The 23,138-nt window shown below is 47.8% G+C and overlaps 1 protein-coding gene across 1 annotated transcript in view; it reads left to right on the top strand.

The window, feature by feature from the left end:
• The first annotated feature begins 715 nt into the window (after positions 1 to 715).
• The window catches only part of CDH23 (cadherin related 23), a 405,959-nt gene continuing 383,536 nt past the window's right edge, over positions 716 to 23,138 (top strand). The window contains exon 1 of the mRNA XM_078077622.1: positions 716 to 986. The gene's annotated coding sequence lies outside the window, so the exon portion shown is untranslated. The remainder of the gene's footprint in view (positions 987 to 23,138) is intronic.

Below are 23,138 nucleotides of genomic sequence, written 5' to 3'. Positions count from 1 at the left end.
AGCCGCACTCGGTGCTCCGCGATTCTGGGAGCAGAGAGGGGGCGCTTAAAGCCAACAGATGGCGCAGGCTCACCTAGGCCGTGTGCCGGCTCGTTCGCTCCGGCTTCCCGGAGCATTTCCCGGTTCGGCCCGAGGCGCGGAGCCGGCAGGTGCCGGCCGGGCCCCCACCCCTCTGCGTGCCCCTCTCCGGGAGGGCGGGCGGCCCTGCGGGGCAAGGCTCCAGCACGCACCTGGGGCCGCTTCCGCGGGCGTCCTCCCTGCCCCTTGGGGGGATTCGTCGAGTTGCCACAGCAGCCGGTGCCATGACATCGGCAGAGGGCAGCTTCGCCAGCACTGAAATATTCATGCCCTGAGCGCCCGGCCGGGCTCGGCCGCGGCTCCCGGGGGCCGGAGCGGGGCCCGGAGCGGGGCCCGGACCCGGGCCACCGCGATCCCCGCGCGCAGGGGGGAGGGGGTGGGCGGGGAGGCGCGGCCCGGCCGGCGGGGGCTGGGGGGGAGGGAGCGCGGAGAGGAAGCGTCAGGAGGCGGGGTCTGGGTGGCGGGGGCCGAGTGGGGCGGAGGAAGCGAGGGAAAGTTGATCGCGGACTTGAGCGGCGGCGGCGGCTCTGGAGAGAGGGGCGCGGGCTGTGCGGCGCGATGCTCCGCGAGAAGACGCGTCCGACGGCGGCCGGGCGCTGAGCCGGGCGGGGCGGGGCGGGGCGGGGCGGTCCGGCCCCGGGCATGGAGCGCGGGAGTGCAGAGCCTTGGGACGTTTGGGGCGCGCCTCGTCCGAGCCCGCGGCGCGCCTGAAGTTGCAGGCGGCCAGCGGCCAGCGGCAGGCGGCCGGCCCAAGGGGACGCTGGAGCGGCCGGCGTGCCGCGGGTGAGCCTTCGCGCGAGCGGCGAGACGCGGCGGTGGCCAGCAGCGGAGCAGGCGGCCCGTGGGGGCCGACCCGGAGGAGAGCAGAGCCGGAGGCGCGACGCGGCGCTTCCCCGCACACGCACACGGTACCGAGAGCCGCGCACCTCCCCTTCCCTCCCCGCTTCCCTCGCCTTCTCCGCACCGTTCGCCCGCCACGAGCCGGGAAAGTTGGAGCCGTGGGGTCGCGACCGCAGCCGCCGAACCACTTGCTCCCGGCACGGCCATCGCCCGCGGCGAGCTCCCGGGGGCCTCCTTCCATCCCCGGCCCCTGGCCCGGGTCAGGCGCCCGGCTCGCAGCCAGCGGCCAGACGCGCGGCAACTTTGATTCCCGGGAACTCGAATTCTCGCCGGGTTGGCCTTGGGAAGACAGCCACTGTACTCCCCACCCGGTTCCTGGACATTCGGTCGCTTTGCTCTCCGCGCCTTAGAGAGGGTCTGGTTGGGTCTGGGGTGGGGAGAATTTCGGCGGTAAAGAGGGCGCTGGGATCCCAACCCTGTCCCCTTCTGCGCTCTGGGTCCCCATTTGGACAGTGGAATGGGGTGGGGCGCACCGCCACCGGGGATGGGCATTGGCGCTGGAGGAACCTACAGTCACGTAGCTCTCCCCTACCCTCATCACCTCTCGGTGCCGGCGAGAGACCCCAGAGGACCCCCGCAACCTCCCCAAACCGATCAGGCTTTGGGAAAACGCACCCCTCGCGGAGCAGGGAGCCTTGTGCGGCTTGCACTTTGCTTCCCCAGTCAGTCCCCTGGCAGGCCCACCACCGACGGTGCTGGCTGGCCCTGGAGGCCTGCGCTCGGGATTGCTGGCCCCCTTCTCCCCTGCAGGTCAGCCCGGGACGCGTGCAAACCCCGCGCGTTCCAAGGTGGTGGCAGCATCAGCCGGCGAGCTCTGGGTTCCTTGCCTTCCCGAAGCGAGCACCTAGAGTCGCTGCCTCTGCTCAGAGCGGACGGAGATTGAGATTCAGTGCCATCGCCGCTGGCCACCGCCCCACTGCGACCCCAACCCCCAGACCTGGTGCTGTCAGTGGCCCACTGGGGGGAAATAAGCCTTTTCTAAGTAGTAACACGCCCCTAACCCTCCCCAGTAATTCAGAAACAGCTCCCGTCCCTTCTGCGTACTTTGCCTTCTTGGACCCTAGCAGGCATTGACCCTTGCCGTTCAGGCGATTAGCAAGAGCCCCCCACCCCAATGTGTATTTTGAAATAAGCAGGAGAGGCACATGAGGATTGTGTGTGTGTCCCCCGGGGGCGTATTGGGTGGAGTCAGACCCTTGAGTGGGTGGGGGTGGGCCTGAAGAGCCATGTTTGGAGCCAGGTGCCAGGTGCTGATGAGTCAGCCCCCTGTGGGGAGAGCTGGCTTGGAGTTATTTTTGGGTCATGGTGCACGGGTAGGCGCACTGCGGGCAGCACCCGTTGGGCTGGGGGACTAGAGGTCATTCTGCCCGGGGAGGGGCCAGGAGGGGGCTCCTCAGCCCGGGAGTAGGAGTGCTTGGCACTGGTTCCCTGGGGCTGGGAAGGGTCAGAAAGCAGAGGGCCTGCATGGCAGAGTGTGAGTACCCTTTGGGCTGGAAAGGTGGCACTACAGAAGTGACTGGTGTGAGCCAGGTGGTGGAGGATGGTGAGGGAGTGGGAGGCTGGAGGTGGCAGCCTGGCCTTATCTGGGCTGGGCCCCCGTACACATGTGTGTCTTGGCCTTCCTGATCCTCAAACAGCTGGGCTCCTCACATCTGCCCACTAAAGAGCTTGATTAGAGGGTTATGTTGGCAGATGGTCCTGTGTGCCTCCCAAATAGCTCCCTCACCCAACAAGCTACCTTACCTACAATTTCACCATTTGACGTTCATTTCTTTGAGCTTAATATTTTAAAGCGCATCTTGCTGAAGTCCTTACTCTACCTGCACACACTTCTGGGAGGTGAGGGCCTGGTGGAACCTTGCTGCTCCAGCTGTGGCCTGTGGACACGGCATCAGCATCACCTGGGGCTCGTTAGAAAGGCAGACTCTTCTGGCCCATCCCAGAACTCCTGAATCAGGATGTGTGTTTGACAAGATCCTTGAGTGATTTGTGTGCTCAGTAAAGTTTGTGAAGCCCTGGTCCACAGTACCTTCTAGGGAATGAGCATTTCACAACCTCTTGGAGCCGAAGGAGTGTCACCTAGGGCAGTGGATAAGAACGGGGGTTTGAGAACGCGACGGGAACTGCTTTTCCTGGACAGTCGTGGTAGGCTTGGGTAACAGTTCACCGCTGGCCCCTCGGGGCCATCCCCTGCTAATGCCAGGAAGTGTCTGTGTTTGGGGGATCTTTAAACAGATTCAAGTAGAGCTCAGGCCTCTGTGCAGTTAAAACGGTGTGTGCTGTGTATGGGCTGGTAGCAAGTGGGCACAGGGCAGGGGTTCTGGAAGCCGGATATACTGCTCTTTCTCTAGATGGTCTGGGGCTGGGTAGGGGCCGTCCCTCAAAGAGAAGGCATTGAGTAACTGTCCTCCGCTTCATCCGTCCCCCCCAGATGGTGGAGTGCCCCATTGATCACACTGCTCATCGGCCACAGGACTTACGCAGAGGGAGCTGCATAAATTCTAATTTGGGATAGCCCACGGAGGGGACGGTGCTGCCCAGGCTCCATTCCTACCCCCAGCCCGGGGTTGGACATTCCACTTCTGCTGCCCTGGGGCCATGGGAGACCCTGTGCCCCAAGACACGAGGATGATGCCAGCGCATGGTGGCTACTTACCCCTTGGTCTTTTGAAGGAATAATGGCGACCCGGAAGCCATCAAGGTGGCCTGAGAGTAGACTTTGGAATATTTGGCCCAGAGGCATGGTGAGGCTGGTGGTGTCATGGGTGAAAGGTCATGGCATGTGCCTCAGCCCTGTCAAAAGAGGACTGTCCTTCCCCTGAGCTGGCCTCCTGGGCAGGAAGATGGGCAATCCTTCCAGGTTGCAGAGTGGTGAGGGAGTGGTGTGGGTCAGCACGGGCGTGGGCCTGACCAACAGTGACGCTGATGTGAACCATTCCTTCATTCAGGAGTTCAACCACAGCTAGATGAAGAAAAGACTATTTTCGTGAACCCTGAGGTTTTAAGAAAATGTACTGTTTTAAAATACAAAGATTTTTTTTTTTTAAAGATTTTACTTATTTATTTGACAGAGAGAGACACAGCGAAAGAGGGAACACAGGCAAGGGGAGTGGGAGAGGGAGAAGCAGGCTTCCCGCTGAGCAGGGAGCCCGATGCGGGGCTCGATCCCAGGACCCTGGGATCATGACCTGAGCTGAAGGCAGACGCTCAATTACTGAGCCACGCAGGTGCCCCAAAATACAAAGATGTTTTTAAAAATTGCCTGAATTGCCTTTGAATTCCTTGGTTTCAAGCAATGATAGTGTTGTTTTTTTTAATTCTTTTTTTTTTTTTTTGAGCTTCAATTAGAGTTTTTTCTTGGCACCAGGACAATCCTCGTGTGGTTAATAGGTGAGCAAGGCCGTTCTCGAGGTAGAATCTGCTGGATGGGCTATGCAGGATGGGAGTGTTTTGCCTTCTGTGGGAAAGGAGTGGGGATCAGAAGGGGTTTTGCTGTGCTCCAGCCTCATGCACTTATGTGCATATTACTGACACTGCTTGGGGGTCCCCGGCCCTGGGAAGCCTTCACTGACTCCTCTCCAGCCTGTGCCTCCCTCCCTCCCTCACCTCCTTCCCTGGAGCTTTTTACTACCCCGCGGGGGTCTGACCCCTCAACCGGACAGTGAGCTCCTGTGGCCTAGGCTGTATCTTACTGCTCCTTCAATCCTCAGGGCCCCCCTCGTTGGTAGACTTGGGGCTCATTGACCGAATGGGCGATTGCCAGGTGATTGTTCCACTGCCGTCTCCAGCCCCATTGTTAACTGATCATTAACACACTGGGCATGTGGTGTGCCCGTAACCAGTCTTCACTCTTCCTGTTGGTCACTTTCAAGACTGGGCGGCTTTGCCTGTCTTGCTGTGTTTTGGGCTCCAGGCATATGTCCTTGGAGTGGAGGTCTCAAACCCACGTGCCTGTGGGGGCTGGGAGGCAGACAAAGAGAACCGCAGTGCCAAATGCGGCCTGACAGGGCGTTGTGGAGGCTATGAGAACAGAAGAGCCCAGGCCCCCTAAGAAAGGGGCCACCATGGACAGAACCCGCCTCTGTGACGGAAGTCAGGATCCCGGTTGCCCTGGGGTGTCATGACTAGGAGTCAAGGTGTGCTTCCGGAGTGCTGGAAATGTCCGTATCTTGAGCTGAATATCTACAACACTGGTGACTGATCATTTGGGCAGAAGAGTCAATTCAGAAAAATTGGAGCATTTATGGGCCAGATTTATTTTGGTTCAATATGAAAATAGCCTTATTGAATCCCATAGGGCAGAAAATGCATATCGTTAGCAACTTTATTGACCAGAAGGGTGTCTGTGAGAAACTTGGCATATTTAAGAAGTAGCCACATGGAGACAGCGTTCTAGTCTTTCACGGTGAAATGTAATCCGGACCTGTCATGGGGAATGGGGCCAGCCGCCGCTCCTCCTTGCTGGTCTGTATATTTGGGTCTTGGCGTTGGTGTTCCTGAGGCGTGGTCTCGCATCAGCAGTGAATGTCCGTGTGGCTCAGTGTTTTGCCAAGGGAAGTGGGGATAGCAGACACCGTCTTCAGCCTCAGGGGCCTCAAGTTGTGTCACTAAGGGGAACATGGCAGGGGAACAATATTAAGCATTCATATTTTGTACGTTTCCTTTGCATAGTCTAAAACCTGGGCAAGTGTTGGTTATTATTATAACTGTAAAGCTGTTCCCTTCCTAATTTTTGTAAGGCAGCTCGGGGGCAGACAGAGCTGGAATTTTACACCAGTGTGTCCCCTCTTGAGCTCTGAAGCCTTGGTCTGCCATGTAGCTTTGCCCGGGACTTAGTTTTCCCATCTGGTAAATGGGCATAATTTTCAATTACCTTGTAGGCTTGCTCTCAACATGACTAAGAAGAAAACTGGGTAGAAAGCCTTTTGTGCCTGGCACAGAGCACACATGCAAAATGTAGTAGCTTTTATTATCCCTATTGATTTAGTCATGTGTGAGGCACACTGCATTCTAGCCAAGAGGTGAAACCTCCCCTTATTTTGAGAGCTTGACAGTCTGTAAGTTCATAAATTGAATTCTGCCTGAAGGGGTGTGTGCGCGTGTGGTTGTGATTTTTAATTTTGAATTAGTTACTAACAACATTAAAACAACAGCATTTCTGCATAAAAACCTAGATTTCTGGCATCTCTGACGGGTCCTGGCAATGGTGGGTCCATGTGCCCGACTGGCAGTTGCTGGTTGGTGCCAACTCACAGCCGCCCCTTTTGTTTACTTATGTTTTTATTTTAAAAATTCTTTGACTGAGGATTACGTGCCTACAACAAGCTAACCAGATCTGAAGTGGAAGCGGCGAACTTCCGCAGATGTGGACCCCACGTGGATGAGACACATTCCCGGTGCCTTGGCAGGCTCCCGCACGCGCCCTCCCGGGCAGTGTCATCCCGCTCCAGAAGTGACCGCCGTCCCCACTTCACTCTGACTTCGGGTCACACATCTGAGTTTTGCTGGAAAGCCTCCTTTTAGATTTAGGCGAGCTTACGGCCTTCAGTTCTCCACAGGCCCCACCACTCCCTATTATCTCATACTTGAACCCCCGTGCTCATTTGCCCTCCATCCTGGCCCCTTCAGCCATTTGAGTGTGGGGACCGCCATTCCAAGGACTGGAAGTCTTCTTAGAAACTAGCTAGACTCACCATGTGACAGGTGGGGAAACTGCGGCCCAGGGTCGGGGAATGGGCTTACTCTAGGCCCTCTCCCTGGGTGAGGGTGGTGGTCAGTCAGGGGTCGAGCCTCCTTCTCCTGCCCCAGCATGAGGGTGGGGGGATCAGGCGGGCCTTCATCTCTCAGACCCCAGCAGTCCAGCGCCTGGCTCTGCAATCACAGTCACTCAGAGCCTCCCGCGGGCTGATCAGCCTACGAGGGAGGGAGTCTTTTCTGGCCCATGCCTTCCTGGAGATGCATCTTCCCCAAGGCAGGCTGATAGTGGCGCTGCTTTTCTCTTTAAAGGCCATGCTCCATTTGGAGAGGGCCTGAGATGTCATTTGTGACAAGGGCCCTGCATACCACCTTGATTGTCTCTGTTTCTGAAAGAAGGCTGTAATTTGAGAGCCAGTGAAAGTGAGGGAGGGAGGGAAGGAGAGGAGAGAGTGAGAGAGGGGGAGGAAAGAGAGAGAAAAACCCCCAGGGTGGCTGGGGCCATGTCTGAGTATCCATTTGTGTCACTGGTCCTGTCTGCAAGGGATGCTGGCTTTTCCTGGCTTCTAATTAGGGAACCAGTGGTGACAGAACTCTGAGCCAGACTTCGCTTCCCCTTCTACGGAGGCCCGTGGCTTTGTATTAGATAGGGATCTATGGATGGAATGCCACCGGGAAACCAGCATATACTGGACAGTGGGGTGGAAGGTCCTCCCAGACCCATCCTCCTTTATGTTTTAGGTTCTCACGTGCACTGTTGGGGAGGCCTTTCATTCAGCCATTCAGTCAGCCCGTATTGAGCATCACCAGTGTACTGGGCTCTACCTAGTTGCTGGGGTTCACGCTGAGAATATGCAGCGGTGCTGGTTAATAGAAATATAATGCGGGCCACAAATGCAAACCAAAGGTGTGGCTTGAAATTTTCTAGTAGCCACTTAAAAAGGGTACAAGAAATAGGTGAAATTATTTTTGATAATCTATTTGATTTTACCCAGTTCATCTAAAATCTTAACTTTTCAATCTAGAATCAATATAACAAATTATTGTTATATATCTTACATTATTTTTTTGTACCAAGTCTTTGGCATCTGGTGTGTATTTTGCATTTAGAGTACATCTCAATTTGAACTAGGTACATTCCAAGTGTTCAGTGGCCGCCTGTGGCTAGTGGCGACTGCACCAAACTGGGGGACAAAGTTGGATAATAAAGATACAGATGGTCCTGGGAGCTCCAGAGAAGATAGAGGGGGCAACTGACATGCTAAAGGCAGAAAATAGGGTGGTTGGGGGAAGCCTCTTGGAGGATGAGAAGATGTGGTCCATCCCCACAAACCTGAACCCTGGGAGGGCTGGGGGGGAGTAGAAGGAGGGAGGGGGTCCCATGGGTCCACTGGCAGCCTCCCACATCCCCCACAGCATGCCAAACACCAGGCTTACTGAGCATGGGATACTAAGTCCCCTTTGCATAGAAGACCCGAGTGGAGTGGGCCTGGAATGGATACTAATATTTTAGCAAAGCATTTTATCTCTGGGGTGTGTGTTTGTTTCCCCCCCCCCCCCCCCCCCCCGCATCTCTGCATGCTTTCCATGAGAAAGATAAGGAGTAAGTTCATTGCTACCCATTGCTTTTTATGCTGGGGGGTTTTCAACACAAGGAGGGTGTCAGCCTGAAAGCTGCTACACCATGGAGCATTAGGGATCATGTCCTCTGGGGGAGAGGGGCTGGCCTGTCCAGAGTAGGGGGGCTCAGATGCTGAGGGGTCGGGGTGCTCAGCCGACTTAGAGGCTTGTCTCCTCTTCCGGACTTGAGGTGGGAGGAGGGCTGGTGGGGGATCCTGGGGCTCTGAAGAAGGGCCCATGGGCAGATCGCTCTGGGGCTGGGGAAATGCAGACCTTCCTTGCTGTCTGGACTTCAGTTGTGGTTGACCTGGGCCAGGGGGAACGTTCAGGTGCCTACAACGTCCAGACAGCTGAAGAGAGAGATGTTATTAGACAGACCGGCTAGGCAGGTGCTGGGGCAAACTGCACATGCTTCCCCCCCCCCCATCGTCTGAAGGGGGCGCCACCACTCCCATTCTCACTGGAGCTTGTCAAGCAGGAGGATAGGGCAGGGATGGCCACAACTGACGTCCAAAATTATCTAGAAGTGCAGATTTTTAAAAATGCAAAATTTTGTTATTTTAAATGTTAGCAACTAATTCAAATATTCAAAGACACCACGAAGCCATTCATTCATTGATCAGATATTTGTGGAACCTTTACTGGGTGCCAGGCACTTTTCTAGGCCCCTGGAGCCCAGCAGGGTCTCCTGCCCTTGTGGAAAGCGTATTGTAGGGAGGACACTTCTGCAAGCTGCCTGTGGCCCGTGCACGTCCAGTGTATGTGTGACCTGTGTTGTAGACTTGGAATGTCAGGACTAGCAGTACTGACTAGGAACACATACTAAGCTTTGCCTGTGTGCCAGGCCCCAGTCTGAGCGCTTCACATAAAATGCCTCCCTTGGTCCCGACAATGGCCTGTGAGATAGGCACTGCCATTACTCCACTTTACAGATGAGAAACCGGAGGCACAGAGAGGTCACGCACTTCACCCAAAGTCACACAGCAGGCAGGCAGTGGGGTAGAATTTGAGCAAGGCAGTCTGACTCCTTCATCTCCAGCCTGTTTGTGGCCCCGAACTGCCCTTGGAGAAGGCCAGAGCCAAATCCCCAATGATACAGATGGACCCTGAGCTCAGAAAGGACACGTGACTCACCTCGGGTCTGCACAGAGGCGGTGACGGGGCTGCGCTCTCAGTCCAGCGTGTGTGTGGGTTCAGTGCTGTCTGGGCTTCAGCTGTGACTGAGCCCACCTTGGGGCGGGACCCTCAGGTGTCTGCAGCACGCAGGCATGTAAGAGAGTGAGGCCGGGCAGGGATTTAAGCGTCCAAGGGCATGACCACCAGGGCATCTCGCAGTTCAGGTCATCTGGCCCGACCTCTGTCAGGGAGGGCCACGTCTTCAGTGGTCTCTGCACTTGCCTGGACCTGGAGGTGACCCCAGTCGGAACCCCAGCTCTCCCCACCCGTAAAGCCAGGGGGTCAAATGCAGTGAGTCCTGTGATTGAATTCCCGCCCACACTTCCCCCGCTGCTGTTGGCCGGGCTGGCCCAGGAGCTACCCTCAGTGTTTCTGGCCAAGGGTTAGTCCTAGAGTGACCTCGGCTTAGACGCTGGTCCCAGCCCGCGTAGCCTTACTGGGGGACCACGGGGAGTCCTTGTAGCTCTCCCATATTGGCGTGTGCATGGGAACTGCGAGGCAGAGAGTTACGTGTGAACTGTGAAGCAAGACACCCCCAGTGAGTGTGTGAAGACTTCTGTCACGGTCCTTGTCCGGGTTCAAGGACTCATTCTCTGAGTGACAGTTTACTCATCTGTGAAGTAGGGGGAGAATCCTTCAGGCCAGGTCACCACACTCAGGGAGTAGGGACTCTGGAGAGGTGTGTGAAAGTGCTTGGTAGAATGTACTGTGATATCTAGAAACTGCAATCAATCAATATTTATTTATTAGTTATCACTATGTATGAATAACTTACACTGTGTGGGATTTACAAGATATATGCGGATAGCTGTTGAAATAACACGAAAATCTCTAAACCCAGCAACAGTGTCTTCAAATGGCTGAATGACTTATGCCCACCCTATCAATTAGATACCCATCTTTTGGGGAGAGTGTACAAGTCAGCAAGTATTGATTAAGCACCTACTGTTTGCAGGACACACTGCAAGGCACACTCAAGTACGGAAGTGGAGAAGGCACAGCCCTTGCTCCCCCCGTCATTCGGAGTACCGCGTCTGGGACAGCCAGTTCTGTGTTCGTGGGTGGGAGGGGTGGGGCCTGCAGCTCCCATTGGAAATTTTAGCATCTCGAGTCTAACTGAGCCAAGGTGCTCCTTCTGTGCTCTTCTTCACTGCCCCCAAAGCTCTCCCCTTCCCCTGAAGTACAGTGTGACAGCCCGGGGGCTGAGTTCGCCCCGGGGAACCCCCGGCTGCACCCTGACAAGGGGACGGGAAGGACATGGGGTATAAAGAGTGGGGATTGCCACAGGCTAGACTTGCCGGGCAGCTTGACCTGCCAAGCCGAGCCCGAGGGCTGTTGGAAACTGGAGCTCAGGCCGGAAGAAGGGAGCCCATGAATAATACAGCGGGAGGGAGGCTGTTAACTAGGTGACCTGGTTGCACCTGTGTGTTTCACAGCTTCCCCGGGATGGGCCGTGGAGGGCCTGCGTGTCAGAGGGGGCAGAGGGAAACGGGCAAGGCCAGCTGGAGACACAGCTCTGTTTCCCTTTCATCTGCCCGGCTCAGAAGGGCTTTGTACTAACAGCTCCCTCACATTCTGACTTGGACCCAGATGGCCTGGGCTGTGTGCGTGCGTGTGCATGTGTGTCCTCACACACAGGTGTCCAGTGCACCTGGACACTCCCCAGCAGTGGCTGTGCGTAAGGGTGGGCTGTCTCTTGTGCCCTGCCCCCCGGCCTGGTTTCCAACTCTTTGCTGCACCGGGCGCCAGGCCTGTCCCCGTCTCCGGCACGGATGTGCTGTGTCACCTTTGCCAGGGTTGGCCCCCCTCTCTGGGCTCCTTCTGGTTGCGGTGGGCACGATTCGGTTTTGTCTCCCTGGGCTTTGGCCTCCGACAAAGGAAGCGCTGTTCGATGAAAGTTGGGGGGCGGGTAACTCTGACTTTATCTTCGAATGCTGTGGGGTCTGTCATTTTAAGTGTTTGTCACTGGACCTGGCTACAGCCACCCAGACCTGGCACAGAGGAGCCTCTGGATCCCCATACCTTCTAAAAAAAACAAAGAACGTCTCTGGCAGGATGAGGGCCTCATCCAGAGCAAAAGGTGTGTGCTTAAACTACAGCAGGAAAGCTCAAAGGCAGATTCAAGAGGAAATTGGTTATACGATGTGTCAGGTGAGGGATGGAGAGTCTGAGACAGTAGAATTCATTCCCAGAGGAGGCTGGCTTTGCCTCAAGATGAGCCGTTTCCAGACCCCTGGCCTGGGGTTGGGAAGCAGAGGACCCTGGCCAGTGCCTGGGAGGGAACAGGGGCCTCCAGCCTACACCTTCTCTTTGTCCTGAGTGCGGTCAGCAGGGATCTGACCTCTGAGGAGGTCCCAGGCCCTCCTCCACAGGATAGGGAAGGAACTAGCCCCCACATCCATGCTTTGGCCCCAGCCGGCTTCCCCAGGCTTAGGAGCCCAGGCCCAGAGGCCAGGCCTGCCTGCTATTCTTTAGTTGTAGAACTGGGCCTTCAAGACGTTATACACCTCATCCCTGTCCACACACACATAGATGCATTTGCCAGCCTGGACAAGATGGGGAGCATCTCCTCGTTTGTGCTGCATCTGGGTGGTGTAACCAGGGCTCCGGGCACCAGGCCTCATTGGTGGGCCCGTTGCTGAAACAAGGGGAGTGTTTCTGAGCCAAACTACCCAGGGTCAAATCCTAGCTCTTCCAATTCTTAGCTGTGTGGCCTTAGGCAACTTAATAAATCATTTTTTCCTTCAGTTTTCTCATCCGGAAAATCAGGATAACAGCAGTACCTATTTCACAGGGTTATTGGAAGGACTAAATGAGTTACTGCATGTAAAATCTAAAAAGTGCCTACCATATAATAAATGCTCAACAAATGCTGTTATTATGTATTATTATGTTGCTGTTATTCTCAGCTCCTGCATTCTGGAGGCTCACAGTCTTGCAGGATGCCTGGGGGTGCTAGGAGTAGCTATCATACTTATGAGAAAGGCTCTGTAGGTTCAAAGGAGGTGGGGGAGATGGACAGTCTTGGAAGGCTTCATGGAGGAGGAGGCCCCCATGCCTAGAGACTGTGGCTTCTCTCTGTTCCCACTGGCACTGCCTCCCATGGTGGGCAAGTACCAAGAGAGGCAGGGCAGTGTAGTGGTGAGTAGTGGTGAGTAGCCCTGATGGTGTCAGTCCAGCTGGGACTTTTTTAGTCAGCTTTTTAATTGAAGTACAGCACATACAGAACAGTGTGCAAATCATATAGCTTGAATTATTACAAAGTGACCACTCCCATGTAACTGCTACCCAAGCAAACAAACAAAATATATATATATCAGAAGTTCTCTCCCTGTCATTAGTCCCCAAATGCAACTCTTAGCCTGACTTCTAATATCACACATTTCATTTTGTCTATTTTGTCCACGTAGTAGGCAGGTAATCATGCAGTATATTCTCTTTGTGATGTTCTCTCTTATTCAATTTATTTGTGAGATTCATCCTGTTGTGTATACTTACACTCATTCATTCTCATTACTCTATAGTATTCCGTTGTATGAATATTCCACAGTTTACCCATTCTACTGTTGATGGACAATTGGGTTGCTTCCAATCTTTGGCTATTACAGGAAAGGCAACTGTTACGATTGTTGGTTATGTGTCTTTTGACATACATATATGTATATGCAATTTTGTTGGGCATATTTGATTGTCCTTGTACCAATACAGTGTAATTCCTATAGCTTTATACATGAAGTCTTGATATCTGGTAGTGTAAATTCTCCAGCTTTGTTCTTCTTCAACACTTTTGTTTACTTTTGGTTCTTTGCATTTCTATATAAATTTTAGAATCGGCTTTTGAAATTCCACGGAATCCCTGCTGAGATTTGATTGAGACTGCTTCAAAAATATGTAGGTCGATTTGAGGAAAATTGACATTTTTACAAGTAATATTGAGTTTTCTGATCCACAGACAAGATAAGCTCATCCATTTACCTGGGTCCTAATAAATTTCTTTTGAGAATGCTTTTTAATTGTCTGTGTAGAGGCTTTACATTTCTTTTACTAGATTGATTTCTATGTGTTTTATGTTTTTTATCCTATAATAAATTATATTTAAAGATTTTTCATTTCTAATTATTTATTTCTGGCATATGGACATACAATTGATTTTTACAATATTGCCCTGAATCCAACGACCTTTGTTAAATTTACTTATTAGTTCTGATTGTTTATAGAATTTTTTATTTTTTAACATAGACAATCATGTTTCCTAGAAATAATCATGTTTTATCTTCCTTTCCAGTACTTTTTTTTCTGGTCTTATTGCAATGGCTAGGACTTTCAGCATAATATTGAATAGAAGTGGTGATAGTGGGGATGTTTATTTTGATTCTGGAATTAAGGAGAAAGTTTTCAATATTTCACCATTAAGTATGATGTTTGCTATAGGTTTTTTGTAGATGTCATTTACCAAATCAGGGAAATTTTCTTTTTTTCCCAAAATGGTGGTAAAATATTCTTGACACAAAATTTACCATTTTAATTATTTTTAAGTGTACAATTCAGTGGTATTAAGTATGTTCACCGTGTTGTGCAACCATTATCACCATCCATTTCCAAACATTTTATCATCCCAAACAGTAATTCTGTAAACTCTGTACCTTTTAAATAATAATTCTCCATTCCCTTCCCCTCCCAACTCCTGGTAACCTCTGTTCTATTTTCTGTATCTACGAATTTGCGTTTTCTAGTTATTGCATATAAGTGGAATCATACAATATTTGTCCTTTTGTGTCTGGCTTATTTCACTTAACATAATGTTTTCAGAATTCATCCATGTTGTAGCATGCATCAGAGTTTCATTTCTTTTTAAGGCTGGATATTGTCCAATTGTATGTGTATTTACACCATGCTTTGTTTATCCATTCATCTGTTGACAGGCATTTGGACTGTTTCCACTTCTGGTTACTGTGTATAATGTTGCTATGAACATTGGTGTATAAGTATCTGTTTGAGTCTCTGCCATCATTTCTTTTGAGTATATCAAAGAGTGGAATTCCTGGATCATATGGTAATTCTACATTTGATTTTTTTGAGGAACTGCCATACTGTTTTCTGCAGCAGCTGCTTGATTATATATTCCCGCCAGTACTGCACAAGAGTTGAAATTTCTCTGCATCCTCACCAACACTTTTTTTTTTTTTAAGATTTTATTTATTTGAGAGAGAGAGAGCACAAGCAGGGGGAGCAGCAGAGGGAGAGGGAGAAGCAGGGTCCCCGTTGAGCAGGGAGACCAATGTGGTATCAATCCTAGGACCCCGGGATCATGACCTGAGCCAAAGGCAGACGCTTAATCAACTGAGCGACCCAGGTGCCCCTTGTTTTTTGATAACAGCTATCCTGATGGGTTTTAAGTGGTCTCTCATCATGGTTTTGATTTGCATTTCCCCAATGGCTAGCAATGTAAGTATTTTTTCATGTGCTTATTGGACATTTGTATATCTTCTGTGGAGAAATATAAGTCCTTTGCCTATTTTTGAATTGGGTTGTTTGTGATGTGGTTGTTACTCAGTTGTAGGAGGTTTTCATGTGTTCTGGATATTAATCCATTAGCAGGTATATGAATTACAAATATTTTCTCCCAATTCCATAGGTTGCCTTTTTCACTCTATCTTTAGATGCACAGAAGTTTCTCAACATCGATGAAGTCTGATTTATCTTTTTTGTTGTTGTCCCCGCTTTCAGTTTCACAGCCAAGAAATCACTGCCAAATCCAAAGTCATGAAGATTTTCCCCTAAGAAGTTTATAGTTTTAGTTCTTACATTTAGGTCTTTGATTGGTTTTTAGTTAATTTTTATATATGGTATAAGGTAAGAGTCCAACTTGATTCTTTTGCATGTGGATATCCAGTTTTCCCTGCACCATTTGTTGAAAAGACTGTCCTTTCCCCCAATGAAGACTTCTGACAAACCCCTGTTAAAAACGTATTAGCCATGTGTGCAGTGGCTGATTGGTGGGCTCTCAGTTCTGTTCCATTTGTCTATATTCCTGTCCTTACAACGTCAGTACCACACTGTTTTGATTACTGTAGCTTCATAGCAAGTTTTGAAATCAGGAAGTGTAAGTATTCCAACTTTGTTCTTCTTTTTCAAGATTGTTTTGGTTATTCAGGGACCTTTTGAGATTCCATATAAATCTCAGCATGGGTTTTTCTACTTCTGCAAAAAATTGCCATTGGGGTTTTGATAGGGATTGCATTAAATGTGTAGAATGCTTTGGGTGGTATCATATCTTAACAATATTAAGTCTTACAGTTCATGAACATGGAATGTCTTCCACCTATTTATGTCTTCTTTAACTTCTTTGAGCGATGTTTTGTAGTTTTCAGTGTACAAGTCATTTGCCTCCTTGGTTAAATTTATTCCTGTTTTATTCTTTTTGTTGCTGTTGTCAATGGAAATGTTTTATTAAATTTCTCTTCAGATTACCTATTGCGAGTGTATAGAAATGATACTTATTTTACTTGTTGATTTTGTGTATTGCAACTTTGCTGAATTTATTCATTAGCTCTAACAGCATTTTAATGGAATCTTTGGAGTTCTCTATATAAAGATCATGTCATCTGTGAATGGAGATTACTCTTTCTTTTCAAGTTGGAGTTGGAAATTTCTTGCCGAATTACTCTGACCCGAACTTTCAATCCTATGCTGAATGGAAGTGGTAATAGCAGGCATCCTTGTTTTGTTCCTGATCTTAAGTCTTCAGCCATTTAGTGTGATGTTAGCTGTGTGTTTTCCACAGATGGTCTCTTCCATTCCTTTTTGCTTAGAGTTTTTTTTTTTTTTTTTAAGATTTTTATTTATTCACTTGAGATACAGAGAGAGAGAGAGAGAGCGAGCATGAGCAGGGGGAGAGGCAGGCTCCCCGCTGAGCCGGGAGCCCAACATGGGGCTTGATCCCAGTTACCCTGGGATCATGACCTGAGCTGAAGGCAGACACTTAACCATCTGAGCCACCCAGGCGCCCCTTTTGCTTAGAGTTTTATCATAAATGTGTGTGGAATTTTATCAAATGCATTTTTGCATCTATTGTGATGAACATAAAAGTTTTCTTCTTTCTTCTTTGTGGTGAATTATATGGATTGACTTTCAAAAATTAACCAACCTTGCATTCCTGGAATAAATCCAACTTTGTCATGATATATTATTCTTTTCATAATCGTTTGGCTGCTAATAGAAAAGCTACAACAGCATTTTATTTTGACTATATTTTGCATGTTATATGTGAACTATTAATATTCTGTTTAAGATTTTTTTATCTGTGTTCATGAAAAAGATCAATCTGTGATTTTCCTTTCTTAGGATATCCTTGTCAGATTATGTCATGAAGTTATACTGGCCTCATGATATAAGTTGGAAACTGTTACTTCCCTTTTTGTTTTTCTGCAGGAGTATGGATAAGATTTGTGTAAGTTTTTTTTTAACTTAAATGTTTTAGAAAAATTCAATAGAGAACCCATGTGAACTTAGATTTCTTAGTAGGAAGATTTTTGATTACAGTTTCAATTTAGAATTAGGATTATTTATATTTCTATGTTTTTGTGTGTCAGTTTTGATAAATTGTATTTTTTGAGGATGTCATCCATTTTATATAAATGTTTTAATGAATTGATATAAAGATATTCATAGTATCTCCTTAATTGTCCTCTTATCATCTTTGTACTCTCTTTGCAATCTGTAGTGATAGTTTCTTTTTCATTCATGATATTGGTAATATGTGTCTTCTCTCTTATTTTCTTCAGTATCTTGCAGATCACTAGATTCATCAATTTCCTCAGTCTTTTCAAAGAATTGCTTTTATTTTTACTGATTTACTAATTTTGTTTTTATTTCATTAATTTCTATTCTTATTGAAAAATTTTCATCTCCTTTGGGATGAAAGTAGATGAAAATTTTTTCATTTCCTTTGGGATGAGAGTAGAAAAAATTCTACTCTCTTTGGGTTTAGTTTACTTCTTAAAATTTTTTTTGAGTTAGAGACATAGATGATTGTTTTTAAGATTTTCTTCTTTTCTAAAATCTGAATTTAAGGCTATAAATTTTCCTCTAAGCACAAAATTTGTATGTCCCGTGTTCATTATTTTATGGTTCAGAACATTTTCTAATTTCTGTTGTAGTTTCTTCTTTGATTTATGGGTTTTGTTCTGTTTTGTTTAGAAGTGCATTGCTTCATTTCCAAACATTTGGGGATTTCCTCATTTTTTTTTTTCGTGGTTGTTTTTGAGCTTAATCTGCTATGACCAGATAGCATACTTTGAATTATTTCATTTCTTTGAAACAAAAGTTACTTTATGGCCCAGTATGGTGGATTTTGGTAAGTTTTCCATTGTCTCACAAGAAGAGTGTTTATTCTGTTACTGTGTGCAGTGTTTAATTTTGTTGATGAGGTCAGATATGTAAATCATGTTGTTTAGATGTTGGTATCCTTACTGATTTGTTTTCTGCTTTTTCCATTAATTTTTGAGAAAGATGTATTGAAGTCTTCCATTGTGATTGTGGGTTTGTCTGCTTCTCTTTCTAGTTTTGTCAATTTTTGCTTTATGTATTTTGAAGCTGTGTTATCAGAAGTTTAGAATTCGATTATCTTCCTACTTTTCTTATCTTCAGCTGCTTTCCTGGTGGATTTACCCATTGATTATGTTGAAATGTCTGTCTTTGAAATATCTATCTTCATCTCTGGTAATCTTTGGTAGCTTTTTTCTTAAAGTGTTACTTGCCTGCGGTTAGAGTAGCTATGCCAGCTTTCTTTCAATTACATTTTGCATGGCATAACTTTTTTTATCCTTTTGCTTTCAGTGCTTATGTGTCCTTATATTCAAGGTGTATCACTTATAAGCCTAATGTAGTATTTTAAAATCCAGTCTGATTATCTTTGTCTTTTAAACATTTTATTTTTATTTCCATTTTTTTAAAAGATTGTATTTATCTGAGAGAGAGTGAGAGAGAGAGAGAGAGAGAGCAGGAGCACTGGGGAGGGATAGAGGGGATAGAGGGAGAAGCAAACTCCCTGCTGAGCAGGGAGCCCAACGTGGGACTTGATGCCACGACCCTGGGATCATGACCTGAGCTGAAGGCAGATGCTTCATGACTGAACCACCCAGGTGCCCCATCTTTGTCTTTTAATTTGAATATTTACTTCACTTATACTTAAAGCAATTACTGATATATTTTGGTTATGGCTACTATCTTAATAGTTGTTTTCTATTTGCCCACCTATCTATCTGCCCCTTTTTACTACTTTATTGCCTTCTTGTGGATTCCTTGGGTATTTTTTATTATTCAGTGTTCCCCTCTATTAGCTTATATACACAATCCTTGACTCTTTACGTAGCAGCTACTTTGGAGGTTATAGCCTACATCCTAACTTACTGGAGTCAGTTTTTTTACTATCTCTCAGATAATGCTAGTCTTTGGAACACTAACTCCATTTGCCCCCTTTCTTCCTTTTCTGTTAATGTTGCTATGAGTTTTAATTGTGCATATATTTTACATTCCACAAGACATTATTTTTTTTTCCTGTCATTCATTTGCTTACATATTTACCCTTTTTGACGTTCTTTATTCTTCACTGTATTTCCTATTTTCCTTTGGAATAATTTTCTCATCGCCTACAGATCACTCCTCCTAATGTGAATATGTTGTTTAATTTTCTGTCTTTGTTCATGTGGAAGTGTATTTATTATACCATCACTTTTAGAGGATTTTTTTTATTGAATATAAAATGTTCTTGTCACACTTATAGATGTCATTCCATTCATTGTTTTCTGGCTTCTATAGTTCCTTCTGAAAAGTCAGGTGTAAGTTTTATTAGCACTTTTGAAACTAATGTTTCTTCTCTCTGACTTATTTAAAAAAATTTTTGCCTTTTGTTCTCAACAGTTTTATGTTGATTTATCCTGCTTTGTATTCATAGCATTTATCTAATCTGTGGCTTGACATTTTTAATCAGTTTCAGAAGATTGTTGGCCAATATCACTTCAACTATTGCCTCTACCCTACTCTCTCTTTTTTTTTCTTTGGCATTTAAATTACACATGTGCTAGACATTTTCACTGTATCCTATATATCTCATAAGCTATTTTAAAGATCAATTCTCAGTGTGTAGTTTTTTCTCTGTGCTTCATTCTGGTTATTCTGGCCTGTTTTCAGTTCACTTGTCTTTTTTTTTTTTTTAGCAGTGTCTAATTCACTGTTGAACCCATCAATAAGACCTTGATTTTCATTACATTATTCCTTTTTGGCATTTTTTTTCTTTATTTTTGTAGATTTGAATTCTCTGGTGAAATTATCCATATGGTCAACTGTGTTCTTGACTATATTAATCCTTATTTTTAAAGTCCACATTTGAGAACTCCAATATCTGTGTTACCTGTGGGCTTGTTCTATTGTCTGTTTTCTCTCTTGGTCCTGCCTACGGTATGGTTGGTAATTTTTTTATGAACATCGGTCATTTTGTATGAAAAACTGTAGAGGCTCTGGATGCTACCGCTTCCTTTCATGGAGGATTCACCTTCTCATCTGGCAGGGGCAGAACAGTCAGTGATCATAATCTGGTCAGGGACTGAGCTGACTCAGGGTGAATGGAAGTCTTTATAATGCTTGATTTACCTGTGGTTCATGGACACTTCTGGAGCACCTCTCCAGGGGTCTGTTAACTGAGAGCCCAGATGTTAACTAAAGCTACTTCTCCTAAGCTCCATTTTTGTCTCCACAATAACATGAGTCAGCTAAAAACTCCCTTCTACTGTGCAGCTGCTTTCTGCTTGGTTCCTTAACTTCTTCTGTCCAAAACTTAAGAAATTGCAAATACTTTGAGAGGAAAATTGGTACTGAGTGCTGAATTCACTTCTCGATGTCTCCCTTCTGTCTGGGATCTTGGATCCTTAAGTGTTGGCTGCCTTTTTCACCCTGAAGCCCAGTTTTTATTTCCCCAGACTCACAGGATGGCCAAAATTCTGCTGGCTTCCCCAATCTCATTTCTTGCCAATGCCCTGGGAGAGAAGGCTCTTAGAATTTTGGGCTTATCCCCAGGAATTTCTTTTCTCTGGATTTTTGCATCTCAGGTTCTGCCTGCCTTGATACCTCTCTAGTGCTTTCAGGCTTTTTTGGGTCCAGATTTTCTAGTCTCATTGGGATCATCGATCTGCTCCACATTGTGCATCACAGTGCAAGGTGGAGCAGTACCCAATTGGAATTTGAATCCCTGTTGACTATTTAGCGGCTGAGCCACCTTGGGTTCATGACTTCTTCTTTTAGTCTCAATCTCATCATCTGTGAAATGGGTATAATAATAATTGCATCCTTTTTATCAGATGGTTGTGAGAATTAAATAAGAAACACAATGCTTGCCAGATAGTATGTGCTCAATAAATGCTAGCTCTCACCATCATCATCACCATCATCATCTTTGTCCTTGCTGTTATTGTACTGTGAAGTGAGTAAAAACTCCAAGAAGGTGTCTTAGGGTCCATAGGATGACCTGAGGGGACTGAGGGTTAGTGTTCTTCTGTGGCCCCAGCATGGATTCAGCCACCCACCCTCTCCCCCTGCCCTGCAGACATGTGCACACTCTCCTCTGCGTCCTCATCTTCTCCCCGAAGTATTCAGAGCAAAGCTTTCTTCTTAGCAGGACTGGCTCTCGGGCTGCTGGTGCTGCGGGAATTGGCTCTCTGGAGAACGAAGTGAACTTGAGGGAGGATGAAGATGAAGAGGCATTCCCTCTGCCTCCACCCTGCCCCTGCTCCATGTCATCCTCAGCCCATTAGAGAGCCCACCCCTGTGGTAGGTGGTATGAGAAAGGCACTGGGGACTGCGCCCAGGCCCTTCAAGATGGACATGCAGGCCCTTTAAGATGGACATGCAGAGACCTTTTCCCCAGGAAAGCTCCTAACCCATAGGAAAAGGGCATTGGAGGTCACCCAGATATGAAAAACCACTTGAAGTTTTGTGTGGTTCCCCCCTCAACATTCTATTATGAAAATTTCCAAACATGCAGAAAAGTTGAAAGACTTATGCAGTGAACACCCATATCCCCACCAGCAGGATTCTTCAGTTTACATTTTGTAGCATTTCCTTTATCATATATCTGTCCTTCTATCCATTCCCCAAACATCCATCAGATCACTTTTGGGGGGAGGCATTTCAAAGTTAGTTGGGAACATTAGTTAACTGCATCTCTCAACACTTGAATATGCGTACCATTAAGTGGTCAACTCACATAATTTTCAAATCAAAAGTAGGGATCTGAAACTTTTAATTTAGGCACGAGAACAGCTTTTTAAGGGAGAGTGCGCCAAGAAGGGAAGAAGGTGGTGTCACCCTAAGAGTTTCACCTGGAGGACCTGGGACAGGAATGGTGAGGCTGACGGCCCCTCTCACCTGCTGGGCTGCAGGGCTGGGGTCTGTCTCAGCCTCTGCTGAATGCCTTGCACCCAGCAGCTCAGAGCTGGTGCTCAGGAGGGTATGTTGAGTGAATGAATGATTTGCTTGGAAGGGCAGCATCAATGCTGTGTGACTCTGGAAGCCAGAAGCCCAAACAGGGAGCAGAAGTTTCTAGGATGCAACTTGGGGTCCATTAGAAGAAGGAATTTGTCTTTCTCTTTTTTGAAATACCAAATTATCTTGTATTTTATTTTTCAAGTGTATTTTTGGGTCAGTCATAGAGCACGTGTAGAAAATTCAAAGGGCCCCAAACAGAATATAGTGAAACATCTCTCTCCCACCTCGTTACTCCAGCCACCTGGGTTTTCCTCCCAGAGGCTGTCAGCTTCTGCTTTCTTAGTGTCCTCTCAGATAGTCTACACACATGTCGTATGATGACAATGATACTACCACTATTAATAACATTTCTTGAGAGCTTACGGTATATGAGCTTGCATTCCAAGTATTTTGCATGCATTTCATTTGCTCTCCACAACAGCCCCATAAGAGAGGTACTATTGTTACCTTCATTTCAGCGATGTGAGAAGCTGGGGCCCAGAGAGGTGAAGCATCTCAGACCAGCTCACACACCTCTGTGGCAGGCAAGATGTGAGTCCAGCCAGTCTTGCTGTTCTCTTGACCTCCTCCTCTACTCCTTTTAACATTTCTTGGCCCCAGCTTCATCAGAAGTTCCCTCCGGTGGCCTGGCAGTAGTATACTTAATAGTGCACCAGGCTGGCTGAGTAGGTGGTGAGCTCCCCGTCCCTGGGGGGCATTCAACCAAATGACTCCCAAAGGCTTCTCCACAAATAGCTTTGTTATGTTTCCCCCCAGCTTTGGTTTTTGCCTGCGGCGTCTGTCAGTCACATCTCGTGTCTTTAGGGGTCACAGGTGCTCATCTTGCTCGCTTGAACCCCCAAAGAGGGGACTTCCAGCATCTTGTAAAGGCAGGGTGAGCTTTGCCCTCCCCAGCCTGTTGGCAGGACGCAGTGGGAGGCTCAGAGTGGGCAGAGGATGCTGCTCAGCCGCAGGCAAGCCTGGGTCCACCAGGAATGGTTCTCCATGCTGTTCTCCTGGCGCTCTGCCCGCTCCCGTGCTTAACCCGACTCTCCCCTCCCCACACCCACCCCAGGCCTGGCCTGAGGAGAACCTGAGTGCCTTGGGAGGTGTGGGGGGGGGGGGCATATGGGAAAGAGCTGAGTAAAATT

The sequence above is a fragment of the Halichoerus grypus genome, chromosome 7 (genome assembly GCF_964656455.1).
Source record: "Halichoerus grypus chromosome 7, mHalGry1.hap1.1, whole genome shotgun sequence".
NCBI classification, from domain to species: Eukaryota; Metazoa; Chordata; class Mammalia; order Carnivora; family Phocidae; genus Halichoerus; species Halichoerus grypus.
The sequence above is the reverse complement of the archived record's forward strand: the minus strand, read 5'-3'. Positions and strand labels throughout refer to the sequence as shown.